The 10,548-nt window shown below is 39.6% G+C and overlaps 1 protein-coding gene across 3 annotated transcripts in view; it reads right to left on the bottom strand.

Annotated features, from left to right (window-relative positions):
- Positions 1-10,548, bottom strand: part of Ccdc171 (coiled-coil domain containing 171) — a 317,157-nt gene that overhangs the window by 100,076 nt on the left and 206,533 nt on the right. The gene's annotated exons all lie outside the window — the stretch shown is intronic.

The raw sequence follows: 10,548 nt of genomic DNA, 5'->3' as shown, positions 1-10,548 counted from the left end.
GTGAGGGGAGGGAGGCTGCATGCCCTGCAGTAGATGTTGGTGAGGGGAGGGAGGCTGCATGCCCTGCAGCAGATGTTGGGGGGAGGCTGTACGCACTGAAGTAGATGTTGATGAGGGGGGTAGGAGGCTGTACACCCTGCAGTAAATGTTGGTGAGGGGGGAGGCTGCATGCCCTGCAGTAGGTGCCAGCAGAAAATGAACTCAATGGCATAATTGGAGGTTCCTTGTCTCATAATGTCATATAAGTGCTTTTCTTTCTTTAAAACATTTTGTGTACAGGCCTTTTCCAGTTTAGTGGGGTTTTTTGGGGGGTAGGGGGGATTCCAAAGACGAGAACAAATAGGTTTCTGTGTCTTTGTCTGTTGTGCCTTTTCTTGGGCTCTTCTCCTTCTGTTTATTTGTTTGTTTTGTCTATTCCAAAGTGTTTGTTTTAATGTTCCCTTAGAATCCTGTTTTGTTTTCTAATGAGAGACAGAAAAGAAATGGGTCTAGATGAGAGGGAGGTAGGGAAAGAAACTGTAATATTATGTGAGGAAAAAATATCTATATCCAGTAGAAGAAAAATACATGGGTAATTATACTGGTTATAATTCAAGGTGGTACTAACATATCTGGTCTTTTAGTCTCCAGTTTTTCTGTATATTTAAAAACCACCTTTAAAACAATCATCATAACCAACTAGTAAGTACACAATGTATAAAGATACAATTTGTTACATTAACATGAAGGAGGGACTCGTAAACATACAGTGTTCTTAGAACTAGGCTACTCTGGCTTACATCCAGGAAGTGGAGGCCACTTCCTCAGATGAGTTTCCTCTTCTCAGAGGACTCCAGTTTGTATCTAGTTGGAAAGTACTAATGAAAGCAAAAAGCTTAAAGACTAACAAACACGAACATTTAAAATACTTTGATATTCATGCATATGTAAAAAATATCAAAACTTATGGAATGAAATAAATGCATTCACTATTTATTAAAATTTATAGCTGTCAACACCTAGTTTAAGAAAAGAAAGTTCTTTCTAGTTAACAATAGGCTTTTTCATACAACAAATACATTCTGAGTATAGATTTCCCTTCCTAATCACTCTTCCAAGTGCTCCCCACCTCCCCACCCACCCACGCCACACCCTTTCTTCCTCTCAAGAGGAAAAGTTTGAACGAGGACTCTAACTTTCTATGCTAAAGACGCAGAAAGAAGAAAGAAGCAAAGATAGAAACATACGCTTAGAGCAAAGCCAGATGAAACAGAGAACACAAAAAAAATCAAGAAAAGCAAGAATTGTCTCACAGGAAAAAAAAAAAGTCGGTAATGATGAACTGGCCAAAAAAAAAAAAAATTGTTAAATTACTAAAATCGGGAATAAAAAAATGGGGACGTTACCATGTTACAGAAATAATAACAATTCTAAGAGAATAAATAATTACATGTTAACAAACAAGACCAGTTAGATAAAATAAAATTTTAATATGAAAAACATCTAAATTAATTCATAAAGAAACATAAATTTTGTTTAGACCTTTGAAGAAAATTAATGAGCAAAAAAACTTCCAAAAACCAGAAGTCTAGAGCCAGGAAGCTTTGCTGGTGAACACCCAGAGAGCAATAGTCAAATTCTTCAGAGATTGAAATGGAGAAACACGTCTGAACTCATTCATTACTGGTCTGATCTCAGCCTGACATTTGTCATAAGATCAATATACATTGTGTATCTATATGTAAGGACCCTCAGACAATGCTAGCAAAATGAACCACTGAATATTCAAAGGAACATGTACCATAAAGGAGGTCAATTTACCCAAGTAACATACACACACACACACACACACACACACACACACACACCTCTATTAGAGCTAATTCAGCCATGTTTTAGTATACAGTGTCAACAAAATCAGATGCCATGTCAGAAACTGAGAATTAAAATGAATTCAAGAACAAATTCCATTTATAATGGCATCACAAAAAATAAAAACTTAGAAATAAATTTAATATGGCATGAAGTTATATATAGAAATTTAAATTAGTGTTGGAAGAAATGAAATATTTTGAACACAATTTTTACTCTTGAATGATTTTCATATTCTTTTGAAAAGAAGTTGACCTGAGCTATATGGGTTGAGTTTTGGACCAGCAGTTGTAGTGAACAAATGTGATATGCTCAGTAGCATTGTGTTGCCTTATTGCTATCTGCCTTAGGTTTTTATTAAATATATATATATATATTTCATATTTTGATGGAAACATTTTTAGAACCTTTTCCTTTTCTTCTTTTGTGTAGTGTCCCCTCCCCTCAGCCTCTCTCCTTTCCCCCACTCCCTCCAGATCTAGCCCGGCCCTCACCACACCTCCGAAAAGATTAGGCCTTCCAGGGACATCAACCAAATTGTGTTTTCAAAAACTGATACAAGCATACCAGGAGCTCACTGGCTTCTAGCACTCCATTCCACTGGCATGCACACCACTCCAGCACTTCGGAGGTAAGGACAGGAAAATCAGGAGTACCAGGCCAGCCTTGGGTACATGTGAGATTAAGGCCAGCCTGGGCTACATGAAGTTCTGTCTTTAAAAAACAAATGAAAAGGTAATTAAGCTAATGAAAGAGAAAAACTCAGTAGGTATTTCATAATCAGAAGAAAAGGTGTGCAACATGATTGACCACAATTGAAATGCAAACCAAAGCCACAGTGAGATACCATCTCATGCTCTCGGTAGGATGAATTTTTTATTATTAGATATAACCAGTGCTGGCAAGAACGCGACGTGATTGGAACCCTGATACGCACTGGTGGAGCTGCCTAATGGGAAAAGCTCTGTGGAGAGGAATCTGATGAATCGGCCAACCATTAGACGCAGAAGCCAACATAGCCTTGGCTAATGGTGCCAGGCCACAGGGAGAGGTGGCAGAATCTGCTTTCACTTTGTTCTGATACATCACTCTAACCAAAAGCAACTTAGGGAGGGAATGGTTTGTTTTCCATTTCAAGGCAAGGCCAGCAGGTCTTGTTCCCTGCAGTATTGCCTCTAACCCCTCCTCCTCAGAGGAGAAAGGTGACACAAAGGGCTGAGAAAAAAACTAAAAAGTGTTCAACATCCTTAGCCATCAAAAAAATGAACATTAAAACTACTTAGAGATTTCATCTTACCCCGGTCAGAATATCTAAGCCTAATAAAAACAAATGACAGCACATGCTAGCAAAGACAGAGAAGAGAGAACACTTGCTGGAAGTAAGAGTACAAACTGGTACAGCATCTATGGAAAACAAACACAGAGGGTCCTCAAAGCGGGGAAACAGCTCTCCCACAGGAGACAGCTATACCAGACATGGGCAAAGGAGTCTCCATATTTCTGCAGACATACTTGCTCATCCATGTCCACTGCTGCTCTATTCATATTACCCAGAAATTGGAAACCACCTAGATGGTATCAACTGATCAACAGACAATGAGACTGCGATGCGTTTACACAATAGACCTGTTAGAAAAATGAAATTTGCACGTAAGTGGAAGAAGCTAGAAACAAGCATCCAGACCCAGAAAAACCAGCATGGCTTGCTTTTCTCTTAGATGTATTAGCTTTAAGCCTTAGACATGCGCACTTTGTTTAGAATACCCATACAGTCTAGGTAGGTGATTGAGGGACCAGGGGGAAGCAGGTGAGGTTTGAAGGAGGCAGAGACAAAATGAGGTAAGGAGATAAAGTTGAAAATAGAATGGGAGGGTCAATTAATGGAGAAAGTAAGAGCTGGGTAAAGGAGGGAATATAAGAAGGGGCACCTAAAGTTGGGCAGTGGTGGCGCACGCCTTTAATCCCAGCACTTGGGAGGCAGAGGCAGGCAAATTTCTGAGTTCAAGGTCAGCGCAGTCTACAGAGTGAGTTCCAAAACAGCCAGGGCTACACAGAGAAACCCTGTCTCAAAAAAGAGGAGGAGGAGGAGGAGGAGGAGGAGGAGGAGGAGGAGGAGGAGGAAGGGAGGAAGGGAAAGAAGGGAGGAGGGGGGAGGAGGAGGAGGAAGAGGAGGCACCTAACAAAACCACATGGAAACCTACTGCTGAGGAAGTTTCATAATATATATATATGTATGTGTGTGTGTGTATGTACATATATATGTTATATCATAATATATATTTAAATGTAGTTACCATATAATGAGTGAGACAATGTTGCAACTAGAAATCATATACTACTCTAGTAAAAACCTCTAGTACTAGAATAGGTTACATATTTGTAGTAGTTTGAATATGGTTGCCCCGGGGAGTGGCATTTTAGGAGGTGTGGCCTTGTTGGAGGAAGTGTGTCACTTTTGAGGTAGACTTTTAAGATCCTCTCCCTAGCTACCTAGAGACAGTCTTCTAGCAGCCTTCGGATGACGATGTAGAACTCCAGCACCATGCCTGCCTGGGTGCTGCCATACTTCCCACCTTGATGATAATGGACTGAACCTCTGAACCTGTTAGCCAGCCTCCACTCAATATTGTCCTTTATAAGAGTTGCTTTGGTCACAGGGTCTCTTCACAGCAATAATCCCCAAACTAAGACAATATTCTTGAGTTGTTGGCCGTGGGGTTTCCATAGCTGCTACTCCAGAACACTGCATGCCAATGCTATTGGTTACCACAACCCGATGGTAAGATCCCATGGCTGAAGACACCACTCATCTGTGTCATTGAGCATGGAGAAATCAAGCTCATGTCCAACAAGAACTTTATTCATATTAACATTCATAGTGACGTTACTATACACGTTGCCACATGAGAAAAAAAATCACCAGCCTCCCACAGCTACAAACCCTGCGACCTACAATAATGACCTGCCTGCAAGATATATTGGTGCAATGGGGACACAACGATGATGGGAATAATCAAGTACTTTTTAATTGAATTTAAGGCCCACTCCATGAAACATAAGCCACAGCTGACACTATTAATGTGGCCAAGACCTTTGATTAGATAGGTCATTGTCTCTAGGGGGGAGATCCTTCCACTGTGACTCTACGAAAAGTATCACCGCAATAAAAGAATGTCTAATGACATATTCCTGCACCCGTAAATCAGTATATCGCTCAAACTTCATCTGAAGGGTTTTTTTTTTCTTGTAGCAGATGCTAATTAACACTGAGACCAGAGAATAAGAAACACCAGAATATTAAGTTCTAAATGGAATGTCTTTATCAAAGCCCTCCCATCAAGGCTTAGTATCTATGTAGAAGAGGTAGGATGACTGTAAGAGCCAGAGGTGGTGAGTAACTCTGAGGAAGCTGTGTCTTCCACATACAGCATGGCTGATGCACATATGAACTCACAGAGACTGTGACAGCATGTCCAGGACCTGCACAAGTTCAAGCCAAACATAATTCCAGCATGAAGAAAGGGAAGTGGCCACAAAGTTCCACCCCTAGCCATGGAGCTATCTGTAATTTATACCCCCGAGAGAGGGAGTCGGTTTTCCCCAATAAAGTAGCACTTGGTACACTCCAGGGCGAGCAGCATCCTCAGGAGGAACTGGCCGACACAAACTTGGCTCCCTGCTTTTCATATGCTTTTTTGGCTGGTTGGGTGGTTTGGTTTGGTTTGGTTCGGTTCTTTTTGGCTGTAGTTCTGTTTGAGAGAGGGAAGATACACAATGCTGCGTGGTAGGAAGGGGGAAGATCTGGGAGGAGTTAGGGGAGGGAAGGGAATATGACCAAAATATACTGTAGTAATGTCTTTAAAGCTAGAGAAATTGCAAAAAGCTTTTGTACTGCACTGCAAGAGAAATAACTGAGTGGAAAGACGGCCTATAGAATGGGATAGACTCTCTGCCAGCAGCATCTGGCAATAGTTTGATATGTAGAATATACAAAGAACTCAATTCAAAAATGTAAACAACAAAATAACAAAATAACAATCTAATCGGCAAATTGGCAAGTGAGTTGAACTGGCAGTTGTACCCAGAATATAAGAGGCCAATAAATACCTGGGAAAAACAAGTTCAATATCTTTGGCAATAAAGGAAATCAAAATCAAAATTAAACTGAAATTCACTCCAGTTAGAATGCCTATTATCAAGGCAAGCATCACATGCTCATGAGAATGGGAGAGCGGGGGAGAAGGACCATTTACACTGCTGGGAGGAATCTAAGTTAGCCTGAGTACTTCGGAAATGTGATATACCAATATAATGAAATAATATTCTCCCACAAAAAGGAATGCACATTAGCACATGTCCAAAAATATTTTTGAACAAAACAAAACTTTTTTAGCAAAATATGCTAAATGAAAGAAGCCAACAAAGGCTGTATATTGTTTGGGTCTATTTATCTCAACTATCCAGAATAAGGAAAAATTCAAGGAGGTAAAAAATAGATGAGCGTCTGTCAGGAATGGATGAAAAACATGCAAGAAATGATTGCTTAGTGAACACAGAATTTATTTCAGGGTGATTTAACTGTTATATAATTAGCTAGTGTGAGCATTGTACAAAAGTGTGAATGTACTGAAATCACTGGACTATGAACTGTAAGGTTTATGTGAGTATGACTATTTGTGTGTATCGGGGGGGAGGTGTATGTGCACATGTATGTGCACGTGCCCACAGTGTTGTATTCGCAGAGCTGAAGTTACAGATGTTTGTGAGCTGCCTAATGTCAGTGCTAAGAAACAAACTCAGGTTCTCTCTGCAAGAGCAGCAAGTGATCTTAAACACTGAGCCATCTTTCTAGGACCTGAATTATACATTATATATTTTAAATGGTTGAAATTAACTTTTTTGCAAAAGAAAAGCTCAATAGATATAGATTTTCCAAAATATAAAACCAGTTAGGAATTCAACTCAATAGAGAAATGAATGTATCTTAAAATATACAGCATGAAACACTGTAATGACTTTCTTGTTTTTTCTTTTACTTAACCCCTAAACCTGAAATTGATCCCCTAAAAATATCAATAACAATTTAACTTCTGACCTCTATCATAAACTCACATCACCAAGCATAGGAACACACATGCCTGTCATCCCAGCAATTGGGAGATTGAGGCAGGAGGATGGTGATCTTGAGGCCAACCTGTAACACAAAATAAGACCCTATTTCAAAAGAGAGGTATCAATGAATATGTGGTTTTTAATTTTATACTTTTCAACTATATGTCTGTATGTGGTTATGTGCACGTGAGTGCCCATGCCTCCAGGAGCATCAAAATCCCTTGGAGCTATAGTTACAGGCAGTTGTGAACCACCTGATGTGGGTGCTGGGAATCGAACTCGGGTCTTCTGGAAGAGCACCATCAACTGCTGAGCCCTCTCTTCTAATCCAATAAATTCATGTTTTAAAACGATCAAAATTATTCTTTGAAAAAATTATACCTGTCATAAGGCTTACTCAAGACATAGAATCCAAGGATGCCAATTCCCTATCATGATGATGCAGTGTTGGTGTGTATCTTAGATTATCTTCCCATAGGTTTTGCATTGTTTCTGTTGTTGCTGCTAGGTACTGAACTCAGGCTTCACACATGCTGACTGCACATTCTGCCACTGAGTAACCTTCTCACTTCCCCCATAGTGTATGGATCATCTCTAGGTTACATATACTTAAGCAATGCCAGTGCTATAGAAAATGCATTTTAGTTATCTGTGCTATTTGGGAATAGCAGCAAAAGTAACTACATGTTTAGCACAGGTACTATTTCTTTTCCAAGAAGGTCTGAGATGTGGTGGCTTAGGCATTACCTCAGTCAGTAACACATTTGCTATACAAGCACAGGGACCAGAATTCAGAACAACACACCCCCACATGGAACGCCAGGATCAGTGGTACATATCTAAAATTCAACAGATCCCTGGAATTCACTGGGCAGCCAGGCTAGCTTAATCAGTGAGCTTCATTCAGGTAGAGCAAAAGAGCCTGTTCCAGAACAAAGTGGACAGACTGAGGAAAACATCTGATACTAACCTCTGGTCTCCACATACATACATACACACATGTCCACAAGACATTATTGTGCACACAGATGAACAAACATACATGAACATGCACATGCATGTACACACACAGGTACAAAACAGGTAGGTATCAAGAACCACCTGTGTGCATACTTCTTGCTCTTTTCATTTATAATTAAAAACTGTGTTACTAGTATATGTATGTATGTATATGTTTGGATGGTGTGTTGCTTGTGTGCATGTGTGTGTGTGTGTGTGTGTGTGTGTGTGTGTGTGTACCTTTCCATCCTAACATATAGCAGATACAAATAAAAACCAAGATACACTTAACTGAAAATCTAAATTTCAGATCTGAATCACACCCATATATATGGTTTGAGTATTAAACTATACCACTGACTAAACTTTCTAGGGGTAAAAAAAAAACAATTATTGTTTTAAAGAAACCTAAATGAAAATAGAACTCAGACTATTAGACTTTTTCAAAATGTTTTTAGTGATTTAAAAATGTCACTTTCAAAACTTCAAAGAATACAGTAGCCTAGTAGAGTTTTTATTAGTTTTTTTGTTTTTACTTTTTTTAGCACAATGCTTTACTTTTTATTTCTGTGGAGTTTTATTTTAATTTAAATTAATTTATTTACTTTACATCCTGCCTGCAGTTTTCCCTCGCTCCTCTACTCCCAGTCCTTTTCCCCCACCCTCTCCCATCCACTCCTCCTCCATTGAGACTAGGTGTTTTTAAGCATTAAGATATGTTAAATATTAGTATTACTATTATTTCATCTCTTTAAAAGTATCAGTTTTAGGGTATTAAAGTTCTTCTAAATGTTACTCATTCATTACATATATATCTTAAACATATTAGATATTTGCATTTAAAAAACTGCCAGTTAGACAATAATGGGAGGCTGCCAAGATGACTCAGTGGGTAAAAGCACATATCACCAAGCCTGATGAGCCAGGTTCAGCCTTCCAAACCCACACGGTAGAGGGAGAGAAATGACTTCCACAAGTTGTTTTCAAGCCTCCATTAGTGTACCATATGAGTGTGCATGCAAACACACACACACATGCACACACATGTGTGCACACACACACATAGTACATGAAATAATAAATAAATATAAAGACTCTTAATGAAATAATGAACACATCACTTCCTCTAGAAGATGGTGCTAACACAGTATATAGCCAACAACTTTTGACTACTGTAACACATTTATGCTGCTAATTACTACGTATTATGTCACCGTTTATAAAACAAAAGCAATCAGTTTTAAAAATAATAGATTGTTGAATGGAGTTTTCATTTTAAGAACATACTCATTAAGTAAGAAATTTCCATTTGAATCATTTTATTACCAACTAAGTGTCTTAGTCATAGGATTTCCATTGCTGTGAACAGACACCATAACCAAGGTAACTTTTACAAAGGATAACATTTAATTGGGGCTGGCTTACAGGGTCAGAGGTTCAGTCCATTGTCATCAAGGCAGGAAGCATGGCAGTACCCAGGTAGGCATGGTGCTGGAGAAGGAGCTGAGAGTTCTGTATCTTGATCTGAAGGCAGTCAGGAGAAGACTAGCTTTCAGGAAGCTAAGAGGAAGGTCTCAAAGCCCACCCACACAGTGAGACACAACAGCGGCACCCCTACTCCAACAAGGCCACACCTCCCAATAATACTACTCCCTGGGCCAAGCGTAGTCAAATCACCACACTAAGGCACACAACTATTGCCAAATATATAGCCTCTCTTTCCATGTGTTTGTATAGACAGCTATTTAATAGCAGTATCTAGTGTTTTGTCATCACAGAACATAAAGAGAATGATGGTGACCTATAGGGCAATCAACAAAGACCACAAATAACTGCAGTTCATTTAGGCCAATTTGGAGAAAACATAATTATCATAGTTTTACCAAGTACCTAAAGTGAGTTCCAGAAAAATAATGACAATGTTGCTCACAGTTGTTTCTAAAGTATGTGTCTGCTAAATTCATTCTTTAAGATAGTCAAAAATAATTAAACTGCTTCGCAGTTAATAAAAACAATGACCTATGACCCCCAACCTGTCCTGCCTGCAAGATGTGCAGGGGCATTGGTGGCTCAGAGCTTGTGAGAGTGGCCAACCAATGACAGGTCTACCTTGAGATTGAAGCCACAAGGGAGATTCCATACTTCACACTGCCTGGATGCCCAGGGTCAGGAAGTTGGATGGCTCAAAAAAATAAATAAATAAATAAATAAATAAATAAATAATAAAAAGAAGTCAATGAAACAATCCCTAATGATATTCTGCTACAATTACAGATCGCTGCCTATCCCAGTCGTCATCAGAGAGGTTTCCTCCAGAAGCTGATGGGAAGCCCACAGCCAAACATTAGGCAGAGCTTGGAGAACCCCAACAGAAGACTGATAGAGAGGACTGGAGGAGCCAGGGGATCAAGGACACCAGGAGAACATGGACCACAGAATCAACTGAGCAGGGCTCACAGGAGTTCACAGAAACTGAAGCAGCAATGGGGCAAGGGTCTGTGCTAGATCTTCTGTATACAGGCCAGGGTCTGTGCTAGATCTTCTGTATACAGGCCAGGGTCTGTGCTAGATCTTCTGTATACAGGC

Source organism: Mus pahari, chromosome 6 (assembly GCF_900095145.1).
Source record: "Mus pahari chromosome 6, PAHARI_EIJ_v1.1, whole genome shotgun sequence".
Classification (NCBI taxonomy): Eukaryota; Metazoa; Chordata; class Mammalia; order Rodentia; family Muridae; genus Mus; species Mus pahari.
This window is presented reverse-complemented; position numbering and strand designations above follow the sequence as displayed.